The sequence below is a fragment of the Lissotriton vulgaris genome, chromosome 5 (assembly GCF_964263255.1).
Source record: "Lissotriton vulgaris chromosome 5, aLisVul1.2, whole genome shotgun sequence".
In the NCBI taxonomy this organism is placed as follows: Eukaryota; Metazoa; Chordata; class Amphibia; order Caudata; family Salamandridae; genus Lissotriton; species Lissotriton vulgaris.
In genome coordinates, this window is record NC_141693.1 from 1,885,445,777 (window position 1) to 1,885,471,453 (window position 25,677).

At 45.1% G+C, this 25,677-nt stretch overlaps 2 protein-coding genes across 3 annotated transcripts in view; both read left to right on the plus strand.

Moving 5' to 3' along the window:
• LOC147717624 (E3 ubiquitin-protein ligase TRIM39-like) overlaps window positions 1–20,136 on the plus strand; it is a 686,221-nt gene extending 666,085 nt beyond the window's left edge. Inside the window, exon 8 of the mRNA XM_086924417.1 lies at window positions 19,963–20,136. The gene's annotated coding sequence lies outside the window, so the exon portion shown is untranslated. The remainder of the gene's footprint in view (window positions 1–19,962) is intronic.
• The window catches only part of LOC147717625 (E3 ubiquitin-protein ligase TRIM39-like), a 356,597-nt gene extending 336,461 nt beyond the window's left edge, over window positions 1–20,136 (plus strand). For both annotated transcript variants that reach the window (XM_086924411.1, XM_086924414.1), the window contains one exon: window positions 19,963–20,136. The gene's annotated coding sequence lies outside the window, so the exon portion shown is untranslated. The remainder of the gene's footprint in view (window positions 1–19,962) is intronic.
• Window positions 20,137–25,677: the final 5,541 nt, after the last annotated feature.

Below are 25,677 nucleotides of genomic sequence, written 5' to 3' on the forward strand. Positions count from 1 at the left end.
CCACTAAAAATATTTATTCTGGGGCAACTGGACAATATTAAAAGAGTTGTTAAGATGCTGTACTTGGTTAAATTGACCTTCGGTATCTTTTAGTGAAAAAGGTGCAAAAAAAGAGTGCAGTAAAAAAGGTCTACATGTTTCAACCATCTGTTGTTAACAGCAGATTTTAGTCCGTACCAGTGAACGAGACCGGGGAGGTATACACTCGCTAAGGTGTACCCTGCCCTTGGTCACTGTGGTCTAACCATGTACTCACGATCAGGTATCCTTTCGTCCCATTCGTTGAAAGGAAAATATCTGTGAAGACAAACACATGATCACAGACAATAAAATCAGGTCGCTAGAATGCGTTCCCTTGTGGGATAAGTGCTCCTACAGTTCCCAATACTTATTGTGCGTAGCGTGAGATTGACATCTCAGGGGGTGTCTCGTCGAGTTTGAGGCAGTGAACTGTAGTAATCACGCATTCATTTCAGTGACAGGTTTGGCCACTAGGACAATATGTGGATATGTTAGTCAGTTATTTGGATTGAGAAAGGGGAGGTGTAGAAAAGGGAATAAAGGTTTGCATTTACACAGCGCTTGTAACCCTGATGAGGTGTTGAAATGCTTTATTGGCAAGTAGCACGTTTGCCAATTATGGGACCCATAAAGGATTAGTGGTGAGTTAGTATAGTGGAATGTGGAATATGGAATTTGAGAAGTGAGCATGTTAGTTTGTTATTTAAACGCTCTACTTGCACTGTCTGGTGATTGACACCAGCGTGTTATTCTTCCTGAGGCGAAAAGCCGGGAAGCATTATTATTTGCACATCGGATTAGCGTGTTAAAAGTGTGACTTTATTTTACAACTGTGTTCTTACTTTTAAACTTTTAAATTTTGCCTATTTGCACATACTTAATTGTGATACTGTTCACACTGTTTTCCGCTCCCTCCTCGGACCGCACAGCAGATTGAACGCTGTGGCGGCTCGAACCGGGGGTCAGCCGCCATCTTAGGGAGGTGCAGGGATCGCGGTCTAGGCTTTCAGACCCTCCCACCCTCCTCCTATATAAATGTGCATCATTTCCCGTCCGCGCAGCGGGCGGGCGCAGCGGGCGCGCCGATGGCGCGCCGAAGGCGCGCCAAAGGCGTGCCCGTCTGCGCCCGTCCGCGCCCAACCGGGCCCCGGGGCCATAACCCCTGGTTCTTTTCCATCGGCTTCGCGCCCATATTCCAGAAAACAATTACTTGACTTAAGATCTGTCAATACGCATATAACGCACTCCTTTGATCTGCTCGGTAATTTTCCTTTGCACTGCCCTGATTGCCCTTTCCTATTGAATACTCCTGACTTATGTAAAAGTCAACAACACTTAGTTACCAATCCTTCTCCTCCTGGCTTTACCTTTATCAGCCATAACTGTCGCTCTCTACCCAAACATAAACGCAATCTCTTTGACTTGCTTACTGATGAGGCGCCTGATGCACTATTCATTACTGAATCTTGGCTCAACGATAATTCTGGCCCTGACATCGCCGAAGCACTGCCCAGTGACTATGCCATTGTCCGATGTGACCGTCCTGTAAGGACAGGTGGCGGTGTGGCAATAATTTTCAATAAAAAATACCAATGCCATGCTGATTCCATTACTCTGAGCAAATGTGAGGCTCTCCACTTCAAGCTCACTTTAAACCACAATTTTACTATTACCGGACTTTTAATGTATTGTCCCCCTGGCACTACTAATTCCTGGTACACCCAATTCTTGGATTACATGGCTTCTGTGCTCGTATCTTCCAGTAACTTTTTTGTCATTGGTGATTTAAACTTACATTTGGATAACCCCAATGATAAGGCTGCTGATAGCTGCATCACCGATCTTGCTGCTATGAATTTAACTCTACATAACACGGGCCCCACCCATAGGGATGGACATCTTTTGGATCCTATTTTTTCAAACTCCTCATTTATAACAAGTTTTCCTGCCTTACCTGTCCCTTGGTCAGATCATTATCTAGTTAAATTCACTGTAGCTACCAATAAGACTCAGGCCACATCCAATTCCTCTTTCAATCTTAAAAGGAGAATCTGGAAGAATTTGGATATTACAGCTCTCAACGTAAAACTGCTTGATCTTTTGCCTAAATATCAACTTAACTTAGATAATATGAACTTAGCTGCTAATTCGGTGAACTCTTGGCTCTCTGATGCTATAAATATCTGTCTTCCTCTTACAGACAAAAAAAATGTTGTCCATAATTCTCCCGCCCCATGGTATAATGAAATTCTTCGCCTTCACAAAGCCCAATGTAAGAGACTAGAACGGGCTTGGAGGAAAGATTACTCTACTGCTGCCGGGCTTACGTACAAAGCCGAACTGAAGCTATACCACAAGGCCTGTGCTCACACCAGAGCCACCTATGCCACAAATTTGATTACAGAAGCCATGAATAAATCAAATGTTTTATTTAAAGTGGTAAAAGACCTTGCCGGCTCACAGACAGTCGCTATACCCCCTCCTCTTTCGAGTAAGAAATGCGACGAACTTGCTCAGTATTTTACATCTAAAATCGACATAATCTATAGAGATATTAAATCTCTCGAGGAATCTACTGCCTGCCCTGGGTCATCCCCTATTACCACTGTTCCTCCCTTGGCCTCTCTGCAGACTTGGCCTGATCTTGTACCTGCCACTCTCTTAGAAATTTTAAACAATATCAAATCTGGCTCACCCATGGATCCCGTACCTATTTCGGTTCTACGCCAGCTTGAATCTTCCCAACTTGAAGTGATCTGCTCTTTGCTTAATGCTTCCCTTGCTTCAGCCACGGTCCCCCATTGCTGGAAGCATGCAATGGTTACTCCACTCCTCAAGAAACCCACTGCAGATCCTAATGTCGCTGCCAATTTCCGGCCTATTTCATTGTTGCCAGCTTTTTCAAAAATTTTGGAAAAACACATTCATCTACATCTCTCACGTTTTGTCACTTCCAACAATCTTCTTCACTCATCCCAATCTGGCTTTCGCCAAGGCTTCTCTACAGAAACCACCCTACTAGGCGTTACTGAGAACATTCGCCAATTATTGGATCAGGGTCAAACAGCTGCACTGATTTTGCTTGATCTCAGTGCAGCTTTCGATACTGTCTCCCACAGTATTCTTCTCGATAGCCTTGCCTCCTTTGGCATTTGTGACAAAGCCTTACTCTGGTTTTCGTCCTTTCTTTCTGATAGGACTTTTCAAATCTTCTCAAATACTTCCACTTCGAACATCCACTATTCCCCTCACGGTGTTCCCCAGGGTTCTATCCTTAGCCCTCTCCTCTTTAATCTGTATGTCGTTCCGTTAGCTCATGTTGCACAGCTTTCTGGTCTTAATCTTTTCACTTATGCTGATGATTCTCAGATTGTTTTTTCTTTATCTCAAGCTGATCCTTCTTCACCTTCCTCTCTGCAATCCGGTCTTAGCGACATTTCTCGCTGGATGAGCCGTAATTTTCTAAAACTTAACAGCGAAAAGACGGAGGTGCTTGTCTTCGGCAACAAGCCTGACCTTTGGAGTCCGAGACACTGGCCGTCAACCATGGGCGTTCTACCTACTCCATCTGAACGTGCTAGGAACCTCGGGGTTCTCATTGACAGGGATCTGTCGATGAAAGACCAAGTCAATAAAGTCTCAGCCACCTGTTTTACTATTCTTAGATGGCTGAGAAAGATCTTCTGGATTCTGCCATCTGACACCCGGAGATCTGTTGTGACGGCCTTGGTGACCTCTAGATTGGATTACAGTAATGTGCTCTATCTGGGGGTTACCAAGGCGATCTTGCGTCGTCTCCAATTGGTCCAGAATGCTGCTGCCCGACTCCTGTGTGGATGTCGGAAATATGATCCTATCACGAAACGAATTAAGCAACTTCATTGGCTTAATATCGAAAATCGTGTAAAATTTAAGGCACTATGCTTTATGCATAAGATTAAAATTGATGTTGCTCCCATCTATCTTCGAGCACTCGTCAAGCCTTACTTACCCATCCGCTCACTCCGTTCTTCTTCCCAACATTTGTTCTGCGTACCTAGATTCAGACTTTCCAGAATGGGAGGCCATTCCTTTGCTGTACTGGGACCCAAATTGTGGAACTCTCTTCCCATGGACTTACGAATGGAGCAGTGCCATCTCCGTTTTCGAAAAGCCTTAAAGACCTGGCTGTTTGCCCAATAATTCTTCTTTTCAGGATCAATCATGTGCTTACTGTCAATCAGCGCCGGGAAACCCTTATGGGTAGCTGTCGCGCTCTATAAGATTAATTAATAAATAAATAAATAAATAAATAAATGATTGAAAAGGACGGTGTAGGGATAGAAGAGTGAAGGATGTGTTGTGGGTTTTTTTTTTGTCATAGCAGTAGGACAAGGCTTTGGGATAAGTAAAAAGAGTTTTTGGAGGGGAAGAGTCAGAGGGAAGAGTTTAGAGAGGTTTGTTTTGGGGGATCGGTATAGTAAAAGAGGTGTCAGATGATGCAAGGAGGGGTAGAGTAGGAGAGAGTCTAGAAAGGGTTATTTTGGAGATCATAGTAGTGTATGGGGTTTGGGATAAATTAGAGAGTAGATGTATAGGGTGAGAGATAGGGAGGTGCGTTGGAAAGAGTTGTAGAAAGTAGTTTGAGATGAGTCAGAAAGTTGGGCTAGAGGATATATTGAGAGAAGTATAGGCTGAGAAATAGGGTAGTGCATTGGAAATGCCAAATTAGAAGAAAGTGATAAATATATAGATCCATAAGTACATTGAAAGTATATAGATGCATAAAGGAGGTAAATATATGTAGATTAAAGATATTGATAGAGGTACAAGATGAGAAATAGGGTAGTGCATTAGATATGCTTTTTTAGGAGAAAAGTAACAGACACACAGATCCAAGTACATGGAGATACATAGATGCACAATGTAAGCAAGTGCATGAAGACCAAAGATGAGTTACATAATTATTGTACATGTTTATCCAAAGCAATACACAAAGAGAGGTACATATATATAGTGAAAATAAATGCTTATATGCAGAGGGATATGCTGTAAATTCCTGTTTGTGAATGGGGCTTATGTGGGGAAGAGCCAATTCTTGAGTAGCTTTCTGAAGATAAGGTGGTTGTCGGTGGATCTTATGTTGGGGGTTAAAGAGTTCCATGGTTTGGCTGCTTGAACAGAGAAGGATGTGCCACCCATGTTTTTTTTTCTTCTATCTTGGGATTTGAGGCAAGATGCCCTTTTTAGAGCGTAGGTTCCTTTGTTGAATGTGTTTGGTGATTTTATTACTGATGAAGAGTGTTCCCATTCCAGGTATTGCTTTGTGGGTGATACAAACTAGCTTGAACGTGGATCTTCTGGCAACCAGTAATCAATTCAGGGCTTTCAAGGCAGGTGAGATGTGGTCTCACGGTTTGATATGCAAGAGTAGTCTAGCAGCCGAGTTCTGAATCCGTTTTTGTCTTTTCATGGTTGTTAAAGCTGATCCATGGTAGAGTCTATTGTAGTCGAGTTTGGACAGAACAAGGAAGATGGTAGCTTGGACTTTGTGTTGAAATCCCAAATGAGGGAAAATTTGTTGCAGCGTTTTTATAGTGACAAAGCTTGATCTTGCTAGTTTGTCCACTTGGGCATTCATCGACAGCTTGGAGTCCATGGTCATTCCGGGATTTCTTACTCCCTTCGATACGTTATGCATGATCCCAATTCATCAGGCCAGGCGGCAAGCGGGTCATAATGTTTCCAATCGCCACATGTGAATATTTCTGTTTTGGAAGCATTCAATTTGAGATGGCTCCTAGTCATCCACTGATCCACGGCTCTGAGACAACTGAAAATTGGGGATTTTCCAATGTCTTTGGGGCATTCCAGTTGAAGGAGTATTTGCATGTCATCTGCATAGTTATAGTATGTGAGGGGAAATTGCTTGATCAGTTCCGGTAATGACTTCATGTAGATGTTGAAAAGCATGGACTTTTCAACATGATGATAGAGCCTTGAGGGACCCCTGTATTTGTATTTGTATTTGTAGTTAAATTTGTAGGGCGCACAGCTACCCACAAGGGGTCTCCCGGCGCCAAAGAAGCAGTGATTAGCGCATCGCAGGTGTTATTGAGAGAAGAGCCAGGTCTTAAGCTCTCTGCGGAATTTCAGCAAAGATGGTTCAAGTTTCAATGACGCCGGGAGGGAATTCCAAAGCCTGGGGCCAACGCAAGAGAAAGCGCGCCCGCCCATTCTCATTAGTTTGAAGCGTGGAATTTGGAAGTTGTCTCGACCGGATGATCTAAGGGGCCGGGAGGGAGTGTATTGTTGGACAAGAGCCTGGAGGTAAGCTGGGGCTGACCCTTGCTTGATTTTGTGCATGAAGCAAAGTGCCTTGAATTTGACACGATTGGCAATGCGGAGCCAATGGAGGTCTCTAAGAACAGGGGAGATTGGGGATCTCCATTGGACCTTGCATAGGAGCCGGGCAGCTGAATTCTGGACTAGTTGAAGCCTTCTCTGGAGCTCCAATGTGACTCCGAGATACAGTACATTGCCGTAATCCAGGCGGGAGGTGATTAGGGCGTGGACCACTGAGCGTCTGGTCCCTACTGGTAGCATCCATAATATTTTCTTAAGCCAACCCAGGATGAAAAAACCATGGCGGCCACCTTAACCACTTGGTGTCGCATCGAGAGCGAGTCATCCAGGACAAAACCAAGGTTGCGAACCCGGGTTACTGGGAGAGGTGGAGAGCCCATTTCTGGAGGCCAGTGCACAGAGCTCCAGAGATGTTTCTGTTTGCCCAAAATGAGCACCTCCGTCTTGTCTCCATTCAGCTTCAAGAGGTTCGTCTGCATCCATTCAGCCACTCGGCTGAGTCCAAGTTTAAGGACAGATGGAGCATTAACTGCGGCTGAGGAAAGGGAGAAAAGGATCTGGGTATCATCTGCGTATGAGTAAAGGGAAAGACCAGCGTCTTCCACGATGGTGGCCAGGGGTCTCACGTAGATATTAAGGAGCAAAGGGCTCAGTGAAGACCCCTGCGGGACGCCATACGCAGATGATAGGACAGAGGAGGAGGAACCGGAAGAGACAACCTGAAAGGTGCGTTTATTCAAAAATGAAACCAGCCAGGCAAGGGCAGGGCCGGTCACGCCAGCCGTTCTCAAGGCTCGCAGGAGGATGGGGTGTGAGACCGTATCGAATGCGGCGCTTAAGTCTAGAAGGATAAGCGCCGAAGTCTCACCCTGGTCGAGGCAGGAACGTAAGTTCTCAGTAATCCCCAGGAGGGTAGTTTCAGTGGAATAGTGGGGGCGGAATCCTGACTGGGACGGATGTAAAAAACCTGTGGAGTCCACGTGAGAGTCCACGCACTACTCACCCTTCCGGGTGAGTAGTGCGCTATACAAATGTAATGATTGATTGATTAATTGATCTCCAGGATTTTTGAGAATAAGGGGAGCAGCGAGATGAGCCGAAAGTTAGCGAGTATCTTGGGGTCTGCCCCGGGTTTTTTTAGGAGTGGAACCACCAGGGCTCTTTTCTATTCCTACGGGACTATAGAGTTCAGAAGCTCCTGGATAACTAGTAGAGCCTCAGGAGAGAGCTGGCGGAGGATGCTCATGGGGATTGGGTCCAAGGGGGAGCCCGAGTTGACCTTCGTCATGTGGGTGAGTAGTGAGATGGGATCTAACAAAGGCCAGTTTGAGATCTGAGGTGATGGGCTCAAAGGGTCCATGATGGAGGAACCGGTAAGAGGCTTTGAGGGGACAGAAGACAGAGTGTTGTAGATGGTTTCGACTTTGGATATAAAGAAATCCGCGATTTCATTGCATTCCGCTTCTCCCAGCACTGGAGGCGTGGGGGCGGTGTTTGAGCCAGCTAGGTTTTTGACCATAGAAAAAAGGGTTTTCGGACGGTTAATGGCTTTTTCAATGGAGTCTGAGACAAAAAGGGCTTTAGCCTTTCTGCAGGCTTGATGGTATCGCTTGAGGGCCGATCGGTAGGTTAATTTACCGTACGAGGCGTAGGTTTTCCTCCAAGATCTCTCCAGATGTTTACATTCGGATTTGATGGCTTTCAAGTCATCCGTGAACCATGGGGCAGGAGTAAGATGAGAAATTGGTCGTCTAGGACGAAGCGGCAGGTGGTGATTGATATTGGAGATGAGCCAGTAGGATACTTCCTGAGCCAGGGGGATACACCCAAGATTGGTATCAGGGTAGGTGGCAGAAAGAGATGCATTAAGTGCCGAAATGTTAAGTTTGGACCAGGCTCTAAGGTTGCCCATAGGGCCAGAGGGAAGCATGCCCTTGGTAGTGTCCGCAGGCATAGTAAAATAGATGGCAAAGTGGTCAGACCAGTCAAGGGGAAGTGCAGGGGAAGTGCAATCAAACAAAATATTGGAAATAATGGGGTCGAGTAAGTGGCCAGCCTGGTGAGTTGGTTCTTGATTACGCAGTGTTAGATTTATAGCCTCGCAGTCGGATAAGAGCGTTCTACTTAGGCAATTCTGTGTATCTTCTAGGTGGAGATTTAGGTCTCCTAAAATCGTAAAATTGGCTGCCTTCAGAGCGTGTGGGGCAACGTATTCAGCAAATGAGGCCAGCCACTGCGTGGGTTTATCCGGGGGGCGATAGATGAGAATGCCCAATAGTGTCAGTTGAGGGGAGACCGCTAACTTGAATATAGCAGCTTCGCAGTTAGGGAAGGGGGCAGCGTTAAGTGAGCAGGAGTAGATTTCTTTAAAAATGATCGCTATCCCACCACCTTTCCCGGTGGAACGATCCTGTCTGACTATAACGTATCCAGGTGGCAGGGCACTAGCCACGTCTGGGCCGGAGCTCGAATGGAGCCAGGTTTCTGTTAGAAACAAGGCATCCGGCTGAGAGGAGACTAATAGATCGAATATATGATCTCTGTTTTTAGGCAGAGATCGACAGTTAATGCTCCAGAACTTGTATGGGGGAATTGGTGGCACTGGCAGTGCTGGGTTGCACAACAGAGTGAAGTGACACCGAGGGCATTTAAGTGGCGGTTTGAGAAAGCAGTCCAAAGCGGAACAAGAGGGGAGGGGGCGGTTGAGTAGATAAAGCTCCTCAGAGGAGTAGGTGATTGGGCTATGGGGCGTTGACATGGCCTGAGCAGAGTTTCTGGCTGCCGGGTGCCTCAGGGCGCGGACGGGCGCAGACGGGCTTGCCTTTGGCGCGCCCACCCGCTGCGCGTACGGGAAGTGGTGTGTGTTATATTGGAGTGGGAAAGGGCGGGGCTCATCTCATCAGAGGAGGGCGGGAACGAGTCAACCCCCAACGCGGCAGAGTTAATTCGTCTGCGCGAGGAGCGTCTGGCCAGGGTGAGTCCAAGCAACGTTGGCACAAGTTTTTCTAAGCACAGTAATAATACACTTTTAAAAAAGAAGCAAGGCAGGTTAAAATCGCTGCTAACAGACCTCCGGCTTCCGCATCAGAGGAGTCACAATCACTGGGTCTTTAGGCGAGTGGGAGGGCGGGAGGTTAAGTAGCCAGATGGGCGGGCTATCTCGTCAGAGGAGGGCGGGAACGAGTCAACCCCCAACGCGGCAGATTAATTCGTCTGCGCGAGGAGCGTCTGGCCAGGGTGAGTCCAAGCAACGTTATGAAGAATGGCACAAGTTTTTCTAAGCACAGTAATAATACACTTTTAAAAAGAAGCAAAGCAGGTTAAAATCTCTGCTAACAGACCTCCGGCTTCCGCCTCAGAGGAGTCGCAATCACTGGGTCTTTAGGCGAGTGGGAGGGCGGGAGGTTAAGTAGCCAGATGGGCGGGGCTATCTCGTCAGAGGAGGGCGGGAACGAGTCAACCCCCAAAGCGGCAGAGTTAATTCGGCTGCGCGAGGAGCGTCTGGCCAGGGTGAGTCCAAGCAACGTTATGAAGAAAGCCATACTGCTTTTGTGCAGTATGGTTTGGACGAGAAAGGTGGGGTATGGATGACATTAGTTCTGTTTCGAAGGAAGGACGCAATCCAGTCTAGAGCAGTTCCCTCTATGCCGGTTTCATTGAGTTTTTGTTTCAGAGTGTCATGGTCAACCGAGTCAAAGGCAGCCGAGAGGTCCAAGAGGAGTAGCGCAGCAACCCTGTTGCGGTCTACTGTATTCTTCAGGTCATCCCAGATGGCAAGGAGGACAGATTCAGTGCCTCTTCCCGGATGGAATCCTGTTTGGTAGTCTGAAAGTATGTCATTCTCTTCAATGAACTATGACATCTGGGCGAATGCTGCTCTTTCTATCAGTTTGCCCAGGAAAGGTACATTTGTAATGAGTCTGTAGTTGTCAGGGTTCAGTAGGTCCAGGCTTGATTTCTTCAGTAAAGGGAGTATGTGTGACCGTTTGCATTCTTCTGGAAATATTCCAGTAGTTAAAAAATTGTTGATGATTCTTCTTACTGGAGAGGCAGCAGAGGTTGTTAAAAGAATTGTCTTGAAAGTTTGCGGTTGAGAGGGGCCAGAAGGGCTGCCGGCGGATCTGCTTACTTTCACCAGGTCCATAAATTCATGGATGGGTTAGAGTATTCTTGGATTGTTGTTTTGTACAAGGGTTAGTGCTAGTGCTTTGTTTCTGTTTTAAGTACGAGTCCAATGTGTCTGCCTTGTCCGTGTAATGATTTGCCAGTTTGTCTGTGAAATCTTGTAACAGTATGAGTTCCTTCTAGGCAATTAGGTTTGCGAAATTCAGTGAGTATTTTATAAAAAATTGTATTTGCACACTTAGCATTTTGAATTCTGTCTGAATAGTACATTTTCTTAGCTTTATTGATAGCGGACTTGTATAATCTGTTAATTTTCTGTAGGTGAAGTTTGTCTTGTTTGGCGTTTGTTTTGAGCCAGGTACGTTGCAGCTTTCTAATTTGTTGTTTTATGTATTTTTTTTCTATGTTTCTCCAAGGCTCTTTGTAGGTCGAGTCTAGCGCAGTGCGCAGGCTCTGCTCTAGGAAAACGACGTCTTGGAATCACTCTGGACTTTTCATATGCTTGTGCGTGTGTTTTTTTTTTTAGCATTTCCTGGGCTTTGCGTGCGTCTTTCTAAAAAGACAGCACGCAATTGGGCAAAGGCGGGTGCATGTCCCACCTTTCCCAGGAAATGTATCTGCCCACGGCTTGCGGTTACGAGCAGGGGCGCCATCTGTTCGGGGTCATGTCACCATCTGTTTTTAATTTTCGCTTTGGCTGCGCTGCAGTGCTCACTTGCCCCCGCTTCTCTCTCACACCATTCTTTTTAACCAACCCTCCCTTCACATGCATATGCACAGCCCTGCCAATGCTCTGTTTGCATTGAGAAACTTGTGAATTCGCTGTCATGCTAGGCCCATTGCTGTTGACTTATAGAAGGAGGAAGGCAGCAGAATCATGTTTTGACAGTGGTGACCGAGGCAGAGGTAGCGAGGCCTCTGCTTACACACACGGCTCCTGATTTTCTCTACTGTGCTCGCTTTCTGATTTGGTACTGGCATTATATAATGCAATCTTAACTTTAAGGCAAGCAGCCTATTAAGCTTATGTTTGACTTCACAACTGCAAGTTTGAACTGCAGCGCATCTGCTCAGCCTTTCATCCTATTAGAGGCCGGCGGACTAATTAACATTCATTTGGTTTGCAATAAAAATCTGTTACTCTGCACCAAGAAGCACCATACTCCAGCCCCGCCTTCACTTGCACACTGGGATAACTCACTTTCGCCTCCTTTCAATTCGGCTCCTGATTTTCTCTAATGTGCTCGCTTTCTGATTTGGTACTGGCATTATATAATGCAATGTTAACTTTAAGGCAAGCAGCCTATTAAGCTTATGTTTGACCTCACAACTGCAAGTTTGAACCGCAGCGCATCTGCTCAGCCTTTCATCCTACTAGAGGCCGGCGGACTAATTAACATTCATTTGGTTTGCAATAAAAATCTGTTACTCTGCACCAAGATGCAGCATACTCCAGCCCTGCCTTCACTTGCACACTGGGATAGCTCACTTTCGCCTCCTTTCAATTCCGCTCCTGATTTTGTATACTGTGCTCGCTTTCTGATTTGGTACTAGCATAATAGGAGCCAGCTTTCTGATTTGGTACTGATTTGCTACTGGCATAATAGGAGTCAGCAGTAGCGGTGCGCAGCCTGCCATCTGTTTTGGGTCAGGTTTAATTTCCAGTCCTTGCCGCTTTCATTAGAAGGCGTGTCCCCTCCACCCCACCTCCTCAAGAGTGCGCTTTCATTTTCTCTAAAACACAAAAACAAAATCAATTACGGTGACATCTTACTTTTCAGCCGAATCGTCAGCACCATCTAATGAGTGGGCCTTGGCCAACAAGCCTACCCTGAAAAGCAACAAGTAGCTGCTACAGTAGTTAAAGCTCCTTAAAGACCACTCATGTCTTGGGGAGGAAGTGAACGATCCTCTTGGGGTTTCAGTAAATAACTACATTGTGATGCTTAACCATTTGTTTACCGGATGGTCATGCTTTTGGTTAAACAAAACAGAAGAACGTTAGCAATAAGCATTTTACCCTAACTGTTGTGGAGAAAAACCAAACATAGGCACAGCGTAACTCTGCAGAGTGCATCTTTTCGCTCCCCCTCCTCAGAAATCTGACCGCTCTTCTCCTTTCATTCCTTTTTACTTTTTGCATTATGTAGCGCGAATGAAGTTATCAAAGCACTTTACGTAAATACTAGTTCCATTACAGAAATCTGCCCGGGGGTGATAATGTGCTGCAAGGCTAAACACTTATAAGGTCCCACAGGCGAGACCTATTGGCTATGCCGATGCTTGTTTTGTTTTGTTCTGTTTTGTTCTGTTGTGTGGTTTTGAGCGGTATCAGGATATCAAAAGCTTCCTGTAGCCACTCATATAGTTTTTTAACAGAATGTATTGTTTCCAGATGTGTACTGGAAGTTCGTTGCGTTTCTAAGTGTTCCAAATTGAGTTTGTTCCACGGCCGATAGGTGGATGGAGGTAAGGTAGTTTTAGGCGAGTCGATTAGTGTTGTTTTATGTTGGAAAGCAAGCAAGTGCTGGTGTGACCTTGTGACTGGAGTTATAGTTTGAAAGGTAACTAGTTCAGTATTAGCAAAAATGACATCTAGGATATGTCCAGCGGTGTGTGTGGGTTTGTGGACAATCTGATGCAGTTTCAGTGCGTCTAGGCCAGTGATTATTGTTTTTGGATGGGTCATATTGGGTTTATCAAACCAAATGTTAAGGTCACCCAGAACGCATAGGTTGGAGTGTATTGTTATCAGGTTTGAAACTGTGTCTAGAAGTGTGTCTGGGAATGTTGCCTTGCTAGGTGGAGGTCTGTAAAGGAGCAGGAAGTTAAAGGAGGAAGACGATGTAGGATTGCATCACAATTCTTTCTGGAGATGTTGTCAACTTTAGTGATATGTAATGTTTGCCTGAACACAACAGCTAGACCACCTTCTTTTTTGCCTATATGATTTTGGGTGATTGTTTGATAGCCTAGAGGAACGGCTTCATGCAGGACTGGAGCCATATCATCTCCCAAACATGATTCAGTTATGTCTGGTTTTGCATCTGTGAGAAGGTAGTAGATATGATGTTTGTTTTTAGAGAAGGATCAAGCGTTCATTAGAAGACAGTTTAGAGAATGGCCTGTGGTGATAGTGAGACTTTGTTTTGTAGATGAATGATCAGTATTGTGTGGGTTTGTAGCAGGTGTGTTTTTAGTGCTGGCATTAGCTGTATTAGGATAGTATTGTGTAGCTGTTTTGTATCATGTTCCTCATCAAGCATGCTAAGAAGACATTTTAATGGGTCTGTGTGTGTGTGGTGGCGATGGTGTTTGAGAGTGAGTTGGTGTGCTGTGTTGTTTTCGTGGTGTAACATTGTTGTGCAGTAGACATAGGGAAGTGAAGTTGTGAGGTGTGACATGTTACTTTTATTGTTTGGGTGTGTTTAGGGCAGAAGATGTATGAGTCAAGGGTTGTGGTACAGCATGTGGGTCATGTAGTAAGGTTCTAAATTGTCCAATGGATGATAGGTGGTTAGAAGAGAGTTGCTGTGTGGCTGTATCTGTGGTAGGTGTGGTGGAAGAGAGAACGCTTGGCATTGGAGTTTGTTCCTTTGTGTGGTTTGAAAGGTGTGTGTATGTTTGTATTTTGTGATGGTAAGTATTATGAGGTTTTGCTCTTTGAGTATCTTGTTGTGCTGGTGTGCGTGATATGTTTTTTTTCCGGAAGTAGTGAAAAGGGGTGCTGGTATATTTGTTTCATGCATTGGATTTGGTTGTATAGTTTTGTTTGGGCGAGTGATGTGTTTATGAGTAGAGTGTATGTTGTGTGTAGAAGGGAATGAAGTAGAGGTAAGAGTATTTGTCTTAGACGGGGTTGTTGCAAGAATTAGAAAGTGTGGTGGTGTACAGTGTATGTGTTGTGTGTTAGTGTTATTATGGTAGAAGGAAGAGGAGGGTGTTGGTTGGATAAGTGATGGAAGGCTGATTATATGTTTGTTAGTGATAAAAGGTGGTCTGTTAGGAGTTATTAGAACAGTAAGCATGTGTCTGGATGGGATGTAGTTATGTATGGAGTTGAATGGCGTTGTGTTAGTGATGAGTGGATTGGAAAGTGGTATAGGATAGAATTGTGTACTGTTGGTAGGTTTTGGTGGGTATGTGTGGTAGTTGGGATAGAAGGGTGTATAGATGTGGTTTGGTTGGTTTTGTAGTGTATGCTTGTACATTGGTTTGTGCATAGGGTTGTGTGTGGTGTACATTTGGTATGAATGTGTTACTCTGTTTGTGGATGTGGATGGTGTGGGGTGGGTACATGGGCAGCATTTCTGGTCCTGGTCCCGACCAGTCTCGAACTGGCTTAAATAGGCAACTGCCCTTGTCCTCTCCGCCCTTAGCCTTGATGGCCGGGCTGAGGCGCCCTAACCATGGCCTTTCATAGCCCTAGTAATCAGGTGGCCCCTCCAGCCAATGGGAACCCTAGCCCTAACACTATCCAATCACAACACTACCCCTAAAATCTGGAACCAGTAGGAGACCAGGACCTTACAGCCAATCTTAGCCCTAGTCCAAGCAACCAATCAGTTTAAAAAGCCCTGATCTCTATCTCTAATAGACGCCCTAGCCCTACTTGTAGTCCCAACCCAAGTCCAAGCAACCAATGGCACAGGAAGCCCTAGTCCCTACTTCCAATAGAAAGCCTAACCCTACTCTTAGTCCCACACCTAGTCCAGAAACCAATCACACCAGAAGCCCTAATATCTACTTCCAATTAAAGGCCTAACCCAAGCCCTAATCCCACCCCAAGTCTCATTAACACAGGAAACCCTAGTCCCTACTTCCAATAGAAATCCTAACCCTAGCCCTAGTCCCAACCCTACATTGATTGAATCACAGACCCAAAAACCAATCAGAACCCTTAAATACCCAACCAATGAGGACACTAACCCTAAACCAATAGAAACATCAGATACAACCACCAATCAGTGTACACATTAACCAAACAACATACTATATAAGGTCCCAGCTACCTCAGACAAGGTTTGCTGGTCAGGGAGTTAGATGCTGGTGCTCCATTCAGAAATCTCCTAGGAGACAGACAGGCTCAATCCACACTTTTGACTTCTGCAGGTAAGGGCCTAACTAACTTGTCCTTTAACAATACTGTTTGAATAAAACTTTACTCCCTCTCCTGGCCAAAAGACAAACTGCACAGTCCCTATTAAATGCAGTTTAAACAGCACACAGCAGATTACTGCTGTCTCAGAGCACCCTCTGATGTAGAATATCCCTGTTGCTGGGGGTGTGGGGGTGAGCGTAAAAGGGGGGCTGGTTTCACTGACTTGTTAACACAAAATGGTGGCTGGGTGTGCACTGCTTAACATACAGGTTTTAGCACAGATTAGAGAGAAAAACGGGTAGTCACAAGAATGAGAGGGAAAGACTACAGAGTTTAGACTGAAAACCCCATAATTTAACAGGTTAAATGGAAGCAGTCACAGGCAGGAAAAACCACAAGTTTAAACACAAAACAGGTGATAAATTATGCAATCACGGGCAGGTTAAAAGTACAATTTTAAACTGTAGCAACCACAGGTGAAGACAGTTCAAGAAATTTAAAAAAGAAAAGATGATGCACTCACAGGTTGGGAAAATCGTTTTTAGGGAAGAGACAGCACTAGTCTGCCTCCTTACCACTTCCTGGACTCTGCTCACTGCAATCTGGGGCACATGTAGGCTGCCGCTCCGAAGATGGAGGAGAATGATTTGGGGTGCACACAGCAAAGCCTTAAGGGGCCTGGGCAGGAATGAGAGGAGGGCTCAGATTTGCTTGGAACTGGGAAAACCAATCACCAGTCCTAGGTCTGCTGATCGGGGTTGGGCCTGGGACTGGGGAGCTGCTCTATTCAGAAATCTCCTAGGAGACAGATGGGCTCAATTCACACTTTGGACTTGGACTGCAGGTAAGGGCCTAAATATCTTGTCCTTCAACAATACTGTTTGAATACAACATTACCTCCTCTCCTTGCCAAAAACAAACTGCACAGTCCCTATTAAATACAGTTTAAACAGCACACAGCAGATTACTGCTGTTTCAGAGCACCCTCAGATGGCAACTGGCATAACTTTTCTCAATGAACCAATCAAGGCTATATCATTGACTTCTCATCATAATCAAATCAGACCTACTGTTTCGAGCAAAAGCTTCCCTACAAGGTAACCATCAGGTACACAGTAATAAAATTACACAAGTTGTACAAAATTAGTTGTCAAAACTATGGAAAATCCCTCATAAAAGGACCTTATAAGGATTTTCACACTGCAAATATTCTATCTCTATGGTTCGTTTGAGTAGATTACCGACAGCAAAACCTTTGCCTAGTATGATAATCTGTGAGATTCTATGCAACAAAATACCTTCCCACGAGCTTAGCCCACAGTTTAATAATCCACAGCTAAAAGAATGTTGCCTTAAACTGCCTTTCTCATACTCTTCATATTAAATCAAACCTACATAATCTGACATAACTTTTCCTAATGAACCAATAAGGCCAACAGCCCTTACAATTGGCTTGACAACCAACACAGGCTTATTGAAGTGCACATATGCTAGCATCCATCATGGATACAGTTCTAAAATTACAAATATGTACAATATCCAACCCACTCAAAAGGGTCTAAAAAGGATTAGCACACTGAAAATCTTCACTTTCCAGGGTTTACCATAGGGGATGATGAATACCAAAACCCTTGCCTGCAAGATTTCATGTAATAAAATACCTGTCTACAGCCTGTAAAACAGCCTGATAACAATCCACTGTAAAAGGCCTTTTGGCTTTAACAAATGTTTTCACAAATAAGCCAAGCGTATTGCTTCTGTCATAATGTTTAATAATAAAGTAATCATACCTATGGCTTCGGACATATCTTTTAACCATGAACCAATCAGGCCTCTATGCTTCATCATTATCACCATAACCAACTGAGGTCTACTGTACTGAGCATAAGATTCCCAACAACCTAATTTGAAAATAAACAATATAACTGTGACCAAATCAAAATACTAGATTTCGTAATAGGGCCTAACAAGGTTTATCACAGTGGAAACCTTCTAAATCCAAAGTTTGTCAGAGGTGGTAACGGACACTAAAAGCTTTGCTTCCGATGGAAAACTGCGCTTTTATGTAATAAAATACCTCACTGCACATTATAACGATAGCCCACCCTTAAATGCCTATTGCCTTTAGCATATCTTTTTTCACAATAAATAAGCTAGGCCCACTTAGTTTATCATAACTTTTCATAATAAGCTGATCTAGCTTATAGCCTTGGTCATTGTCTTGCCACCATAACCAACAATGCCCCGCATTATTGAGCAAACAACCTAATTATCTAGGAGAAGAGTCATAATAGCATCACAGTGGCATCTGTGTGGCCCTAAAGGGCAAGCTCCATCCATCACAGTGACATTTGGGTAACTGAAAGGACAAACACAACAGCTTTCCTTGATACATAGCCTAGATCAAGCGGCTGGAAAATCAAGTGATCAAAGCTTGTTGGTGGGTAGGTAATCCTTCTTTGGAAGCACACAGCTGGTACATCAAAATATTGGTGGTCCCACTCAACATTACTCTTGAAAGCTCTTTTTCAAACAAAATAATGTCTGGCCACAGCTGCTCTGTCAAGCTAGATGTAAAAGCGCTGTTGGAATTGTATGTCAGCACAATAGAGAGGCAATTGGAAAACAGAGATATTTTGGGAATAGGAGCCAAACCTTCTTCACCTCAAGCATATACTCTTCCCATGTAGTAATTTGACTTGTTGACCAAGACGTCTGTGGCTAGATCTGGATTTAATAAAAGACAGTCAGTGGCCTTGCCTAATCCATTGAGGGATAGAAGGTCATCTCTCGAATAGATATTGTGTTTCGGGGCTGAGAGTATAAATAGCCAGGGGGATGGGCGCTCAGGGTGATCTGGGCGAAGATGGGCTTGCCTTCGGCACACAAGCAGCACGTGTGGATGAATAAGTAGCAAGTTATAGAAGAGGGGCGTGTCCAGGTGCATATCCTAAACACAGCGATTTGCAGCATGAGGAAGCTAAAAACAGGTGGGTGAAATAAACATTGAAATGGGATCCAGTAACCCTTTTCTATAATCACGGGCTCCCCTGAGGTAAGCGAATACCGGTAATGTAAATGTAATCAAACAAAGTGGAGAACAGTGAAAGCATACAATTATTAAAAAAGGACTAAGCCTTATGTGAAATGGTGCCCACGGGGGAAGGAGGCAGGCAGCTCCAAAATGGAACCACCGTGCTTACAAGGAAAGAAAAGTGGGCTGCACAAACCTTGTCTATCTATCTACATTTACACACACATATATAATATAAGGTTACTTGTTAACCGAAACGCGTCATGCCGAAGTGAACCGCATGAAGAGATAATAAATCTTCCTGGAATACTTACTTGCTGCTTGGTGGTCCGTTATTCTGTGGTCCAAAACGTCGTTTACAGAAGCTGCGAGGATATATATAAATGTATATATATCATTATTTTGTAAAAAGACCACTTGAGAGTAACTTATCTCAACGTATCTTAAATTGCAACTTATCTTTAGGCTACATTGGATGAATGGGGTATGTATGTTATTAATAAAAGAGATAGCCAACTAAGAAATGCTGTGTGACTATTATGGGTCACAAATCTTTTGTAAATGAAAGAAAATGAGGATAATTGAGGTAGACAGGCAGCAGCCTGATGAGGTTGAACATGGCACTGCTTCTTTAAGGGGGCCAGCCGCAGACATATCCCATCATACCCTGCAGATTCAGTAGTTTGATTGGCGGTGCCTCAGCATTCTTACCCTAACAATACCTTTCTGTTGTTTCCACTTACGAGTTGGTACGTTGTTTATGAATATTCCTGCAGTAAAGAACAAGTAATCTCCTAGTTAGTTTTATCAGTGGTTACATTGTTATTTATTTGGTGTTAAGTATCTCAGTATCATTGAAGAGCAAGGACTCCTTGTTGACAGCTGCTCCATATTATGGTATCTCCGGGACCGTGTGGTTGCTTCCCATTCCGGTAAGACAAATTGTAAATGATAGAATTGTGGTGCAGAAATACCGGTCAGCATCGGGAATACCAGCGCTTTAGTGTCCCCCACTCACCAAAATCTGCTTAACCCACTTAGTAGGATATTAACTCGTATTGCTAAATAGAACTATAACAATAGGTTTTAATCCTTCTCCAACTGTGTCCACTCAGCTTTAGTGGAACTCTCAACATTCTAATGGTCTAATAAATGTCTGTACATTGTGATAGAACAAGAAACTCTCTTAATGCTGAGCATAGAGTTTGGAATGGAGCGAGCAAATACACCACATAATCTAAATATTAGAAAGGTAAAGAAAAAAAATAGAAGCGGTGTTCCTTTAAGTGCATTACTGTCTCTGACCTCACTGTATTGTGTATTTAATGTTTTTCAGAAAGGGACATCTGTCAGAACTGGTGTGTACTGGCAGGAATCTATACACATAAGCAGAGGTCTGGAAGAGGAGCAACCCGAAGAGAGTACATCTGCTAAAGACTGTAGATTTTCCTTTCATTAAAGAAATTGTTGTCACTGATCAAAATAAATAATAAGCAATCACTTGGCTGAAGCTGCCCCATGTTCTGTTGCTTTAACACATTCATAATCCTAAGTGTGCCACTCTGCAGTTATGGTTATTTTGCACTTTCCATTTAAAAGAACGTTTTGATTTGCTACTAACTGATGAATCTGAAGAAATATGTGTGTTCAGCTTAGTTATGCCATATCGGATTTCGACAAGACACACCTAGGGAGCTGTGATGAAGGAGAAGTCAGAAAAAAAGCAATTTCCGTTTCAAGTCCAATAGGATTTTGTGCTACAGAAGACACCTGTGCAATATAGGGATTGGGGGGACCGCTCTGGCTCTCCTGTCCTCCTTCCTGGAAGCAAGAGAGCAGAGGTTGTTCTGGGACCGCCTGAAGTCGGACAACTTCTAACTCCCATGTGGCGTTCCGCAGGGGTCCGCGCTTTCCCCAACTCTGTTCAATCTCTACGTCACCCCTCAGGCTAATCTCGTTAGGAGGCACGGCTTTGCTCTGGTCTCGTACGCCGATGACACTCAACTCCTCATCTCCATTCTTAATTGGCCAGAGACCACAGCAGCCAGGTTCCACACTTGCCTCAGCCAAATTATGATCTGGATGAGTCAGAACTATCTGAAAATAAACACAGATGGAGTTCGGGTCGGGCCAGCCCCTATGGAATCGGTCCTGGTGGCCCACGGAAGCTGGAGACTGCCCCTCTCCAGTAGAGAAGGTCAGAAACCTGGGGATCATTTTCGATGGTAAACTGAATTTTGGCCCCCAGATAGATAGCCTTATTTTATCGTGTTTTTTTTTTCTCTTAAAAACTCTGAGAAAAATCTTCCTCTATATCCCGCAAGAGCTACAAAAGACAGTGATGGTCGCTCTTTTCCTATCCAAACTGGATTATTACGATGCCCTATTTTTGGGAATCGATAAATACCAGCAGCAAAAACTGCAGTCTCTGCAAAATGCTTCAGCGAGACTCCTGCTGGGAATCCCCAGAGGTCAGTCAACTCGGCCGGCATCAAACTGCTGCACTGGATGCCAGTCAAGCAGCGCATCGAATTCAAAACCTTAACCCTGATGCATAAGGCAATCCATGGCAGTGGCGCCGAGGACCTCCAAAATCTTTTCACACCTTATGTTCCTATTCGCAACCTCAGATCGGCTAGTTCTGGCCTTATTAAAACTACAAAAGTAAGGCGGGCGAGATGAGGGGGGGGGGGCAGAGCAATCACGCACTGTGCAGCAAAACTTTGGAACAAACTGCCGCTCCCCCTGAAGCTTCAACCTAACCTTCAGCCCTTTAGGAGGAGTCTTAAAACCTGGTTGTTTACAGCCATATAGGCCTGAACACAATAGTCCTCTCCACCCACACTTCTCAGCGCCAAGACACCTCGGCAATCGAGCGCTTTATAAGCATCTAAACATAAACATAAACATAGAAATAATAATCCAGTTTTGGCATGAAGATATAATTTGACTCAAAACAATGTTTTTTTTTTTAGGGTTAGGGTCATGTATTTTGAAGGTACACGCATAACAAAAACAGTTAAGTGAAATTTGAAGTGTTGAAAGACAGTTCAAGAGTTGCTGGTTTGAGAAACCGAGAGTGAATTCACAATACAAATATTATTAGATGAAGCACAAAGTTCTCAACATCTAGAACCGTTCTCGAATCTGTTATGTGTATTTGTAAAGGAGACCATCACACGCAAGGTTACCCTGGTGCTCAGCAGGGCTGTGTGCCTAGCCCTGCCTATAATAGGTTGACTAAATTCACGTTTGAATCCCATTTAGGAATAAAGCAGATCAAATCCCTTTACTGACAACCTAGCATAATACATGACTGTGAGGGGGATGACAGGATATGGGCCGGTAACTCACCGTGCCTGTTCCACGGTCTACCACTCTCCAACGTCCGCGGCCAGTTTCTTTGCGGTAGCTACTGCCCCATCTCCCTCCTGAACTTAGACACAAAGATCCTCGCCAGCATATTGGCTGCTTGTCTCAAATGAGTACTTCCCACCCTGATCCATGTCCCAGGTGGGGTAGGGACTGGGACTCTGGTCTCCTGATCACCTATGATCCTTAGCACACCTGCCCTGGATGTCCAAGAACTCGCCAGAAGCGGCTATAACTCTCGTTAGATGCTAAAAAACCATCCGCCTGCATTGAATAGGACTACATGTTATCTACTTTATCCTCTTCCATGCTCATGACGGCTCCCGGCCGTCATGAGTCACGGTGGTCGTGTGCTGATGATGGCCATGCCCGCGATCGGAATGTTCAGCACTGCGGCGGAATTCGCGCCTCCGTGATGAGGTTATTTCACAACTCAGGTGGCTATACACCACCCCTCAGTGCAGGTTAATTGCAGAGGCTTTCTCTCAGATTTATTCGCTGCCCACAGGGGCACCCACCAGGGTTACCCCCATCCCCCCCTCTATTATCATGGTTGCAATGAAACCCCTGGCAGATGCCATTTGTCAGGCCCTTAGTATCTCGGGCAAACCAACACCAGTTGGACAGTTGAAACTGTTTTTATATGCGGATTACATCTTACTCTAACGAGGAACGGAGACTTCTCTTCTGGTCTTTATGTCCCTTATTGTGGATTTTAAAGACATTTCGGGGACAAGCTCAATCTGGAAAAGAGTGAGGCTTTACCCATGACCAAATGTATGACCAGAGCAGCTATGGCAAACAGGTGGCTATAATGACATCTGAAGTACGAGGGTATTCTTGTGCCGAGTAGTCCAGAAGGAATAATCTCTCTCAAACTTGATCTGCCCATCTCTCAGACTACCGAAGACTATGCCAAATGAAACCACTTTTACCGGTCCATGTGGGGGTGCTTACAGGCTTTGAAAATGGTGGTGGTACCCCGCTTCACTTACATTTTGGTCAAGATATCTGTCAAGGGCATACATTCCTTTGTCTGGGGCACAATACACACCCCCTTAGACACATCTAAATTGATTGCCCTTTGCCGGAGTGGGGGCCTGAATCTGTCTAGTATCTAACGCTACCATATGGCACTGCAATTTGCCCAGTTATCCTCCTTGAGAGCTGGGATGTGGCTGGCTGCGGCCCTGGTCTGGACCTCCGCTACAGCTACTGAACCTCATCACCATCTCCTCACAAACCTGTCATACAAACAATGGTGGGGCTATGGAACGGAGCTCACAAATTGCTGAAATATAATTCCCGAATACATCTGCATGCCCCGTATGGAATAATGCCGCCATACGGATTGAGGGGCGGCCCTGTGCTCTGAGAGGCATGGCAACGTCTGGGATTCCCCACTTGAAAAACTTTGTAGCAGATGGAGCTGTGAAGTAATTTTCAGCCTTATAGGAGGAATTTCACTGCCTTCACTCACAAAGTTGACGATATGATCATTTTCGACACTGCCTCATAGTGTTCTTGGACCAGACCATGGCGACTTACTGACTCTCTCCGGCGCTCCTTTAAGGGAATGAGGTTTGGCTGCTGTAATCCTGTAGTCCAACACCTGCACTTGTGGCCCCTCCTGGCCATCCACTGTGACATATGGCAGAGGTGGCTCCAGGCACATTACAAGGAGCAGGACTGGAAGGAACTAGTAGAGGTACTGGACAGTGGGATCCACTAGTCCAGGATGAAGCTTTACCTCTTTAAAACGGGAAACATCCTTTACAACGCAACTTTTACCACGCAGTGCCTTTACGACACAACTATTACAACGCATGTCATTACAACGCATAGCGCTGGGGGGCTCTCTAGGATAGGGAATAGATTTTAATTTACTATCCAACACCTTCCCTACTATCCACGGGGACTGGAGTTGGAATAGTAAATTAAACTATTCACTATCCAGCACCCCTAAGCACTATGCGTTGTAACAACATGCGTTGTAAAAACTGCATTGTAAAAGCATGCGTGGTAAAAGCATGCGTTGTAATGTCACACAACCCTTTGAAACGATCCAAAATTGATACTGGACACCACAAAAGCTGGCAGCTTAAGGCCTCCGCCATCATTTCTGATGCTGGCGCTGTGCCACCCCCATTTGCCACTTTGCCCTTTCCGGCCACGTCCACAGATGGTTCAGTACTGCACGGACCACAGCCAAACTTTGCATCCTCCATCATTGGAGATCGCCATGGTTGCCCTCTTGGGATGACTGGCTGTCTGCAGTGCATAAAGTAGAATCATACAAACAGCTTACATACCGCCTTCTTGTCCACATGGATCTCTTCTCTGCTGTATGGGCCCGTTTTCTTGACCCAGATCCGCCATGACTCGCCTTGTATATCCCATATGTCTTTGACAGCACCCAACCCCGGCGGACATACGGACCCACTGCTGACTACAGAGGTTGAGACAGACAAGGAGGGTCTGTGATTGTCCACCAGCATCATCCTTGGCCCGTCACTTTGGAGGGAGGGACGCCCCTCCAGTCACGCCTTCAGATTTCCTTTCCCTCCTGTCTACACACCAATACCCCCACCCCCGCTCTTACATTGTCACCGACATTCAGTATCTTTCTCCATGATCCAAGTCCTTTTATCTTCCCCTTCCGCTAGATCATTCCGCCTACCTTTTTCCCCTATGCGGGTCCTCTCCCCTTCCCTATCCCAAGCCCCCATTCCTACTTTGCTGCTTCTGGATCCACTTTGTTTCAGATGTCCAAGAAGGGGGACTGGAGGCCTGTTTAGAGAGGTCCAGCAACCTTACCCTATCAGGTCACCAATATCAAAAGTTGCTGCTGTTCTCTATTCGCCTGAGCAGTAGGCTTATACCATCCATCAAAGTACGATGGTGGTAAAGGAGGGGGTGGTTTGAAGGAAAAGCATTAGGAGGAAAGCTGGAAACACGGGGGATCCTGCTTAAGCGGAACTAGGGTGCTCACACACCCAGCAAGCTAGGTGTCATGCTTCATCATCTGGACCTGCTCCTCGTTGGGTCGGCGCTGCAATACCCAAAGGGCCCCCGCGAAGGGGCTCTTTGTCGGAGATCTTTTGTTCCTTTGCCGTTTGATGAAGTGGGGGTGTGTGGCCCGTGAAAGTGTTGATACGGTGAAGTGTAGTTCGTGTGTATTTAAAAAAGGTAGGATATTCCAAAGGATAATTTTATTCAGGTTGGTCATCCGCCTTATTAAAAATATGTGAGGAGTGGCAGCTCCCCTGATGTGAGGGTTCAGTTGAAGGTGTGCTCATCTCCCTGTGGTCAACATGTTTCTTGCCTGGTGGTTATGGAATACCGTGGCAATTCATCAGGACCTAAGAAGTGAACATCTATCTACACTCTGTGGTGCTGCTAAATGCTAACTACCACTAGAGAAGGGCACTACCTCCAGATTCTTCAGTAGTGCTGGATGAGGATCTATGGGGAAACAAAATGGATGGAAAAAACGGGGGTCAGTTAATCACAACCAATATGTGGATGTCCCTAAAAGGTCACTCAATGTGTTCATCCGGCCTCCTAATAGATGCTTAACAAACAAGAAGTGAAAAGTAAACACGGTCACTAACAGTCTGCAAGTGCATCGTGATTAGCGTGGGGCAAGGATTGAACCCCTCGTGCACAATAAAAAACA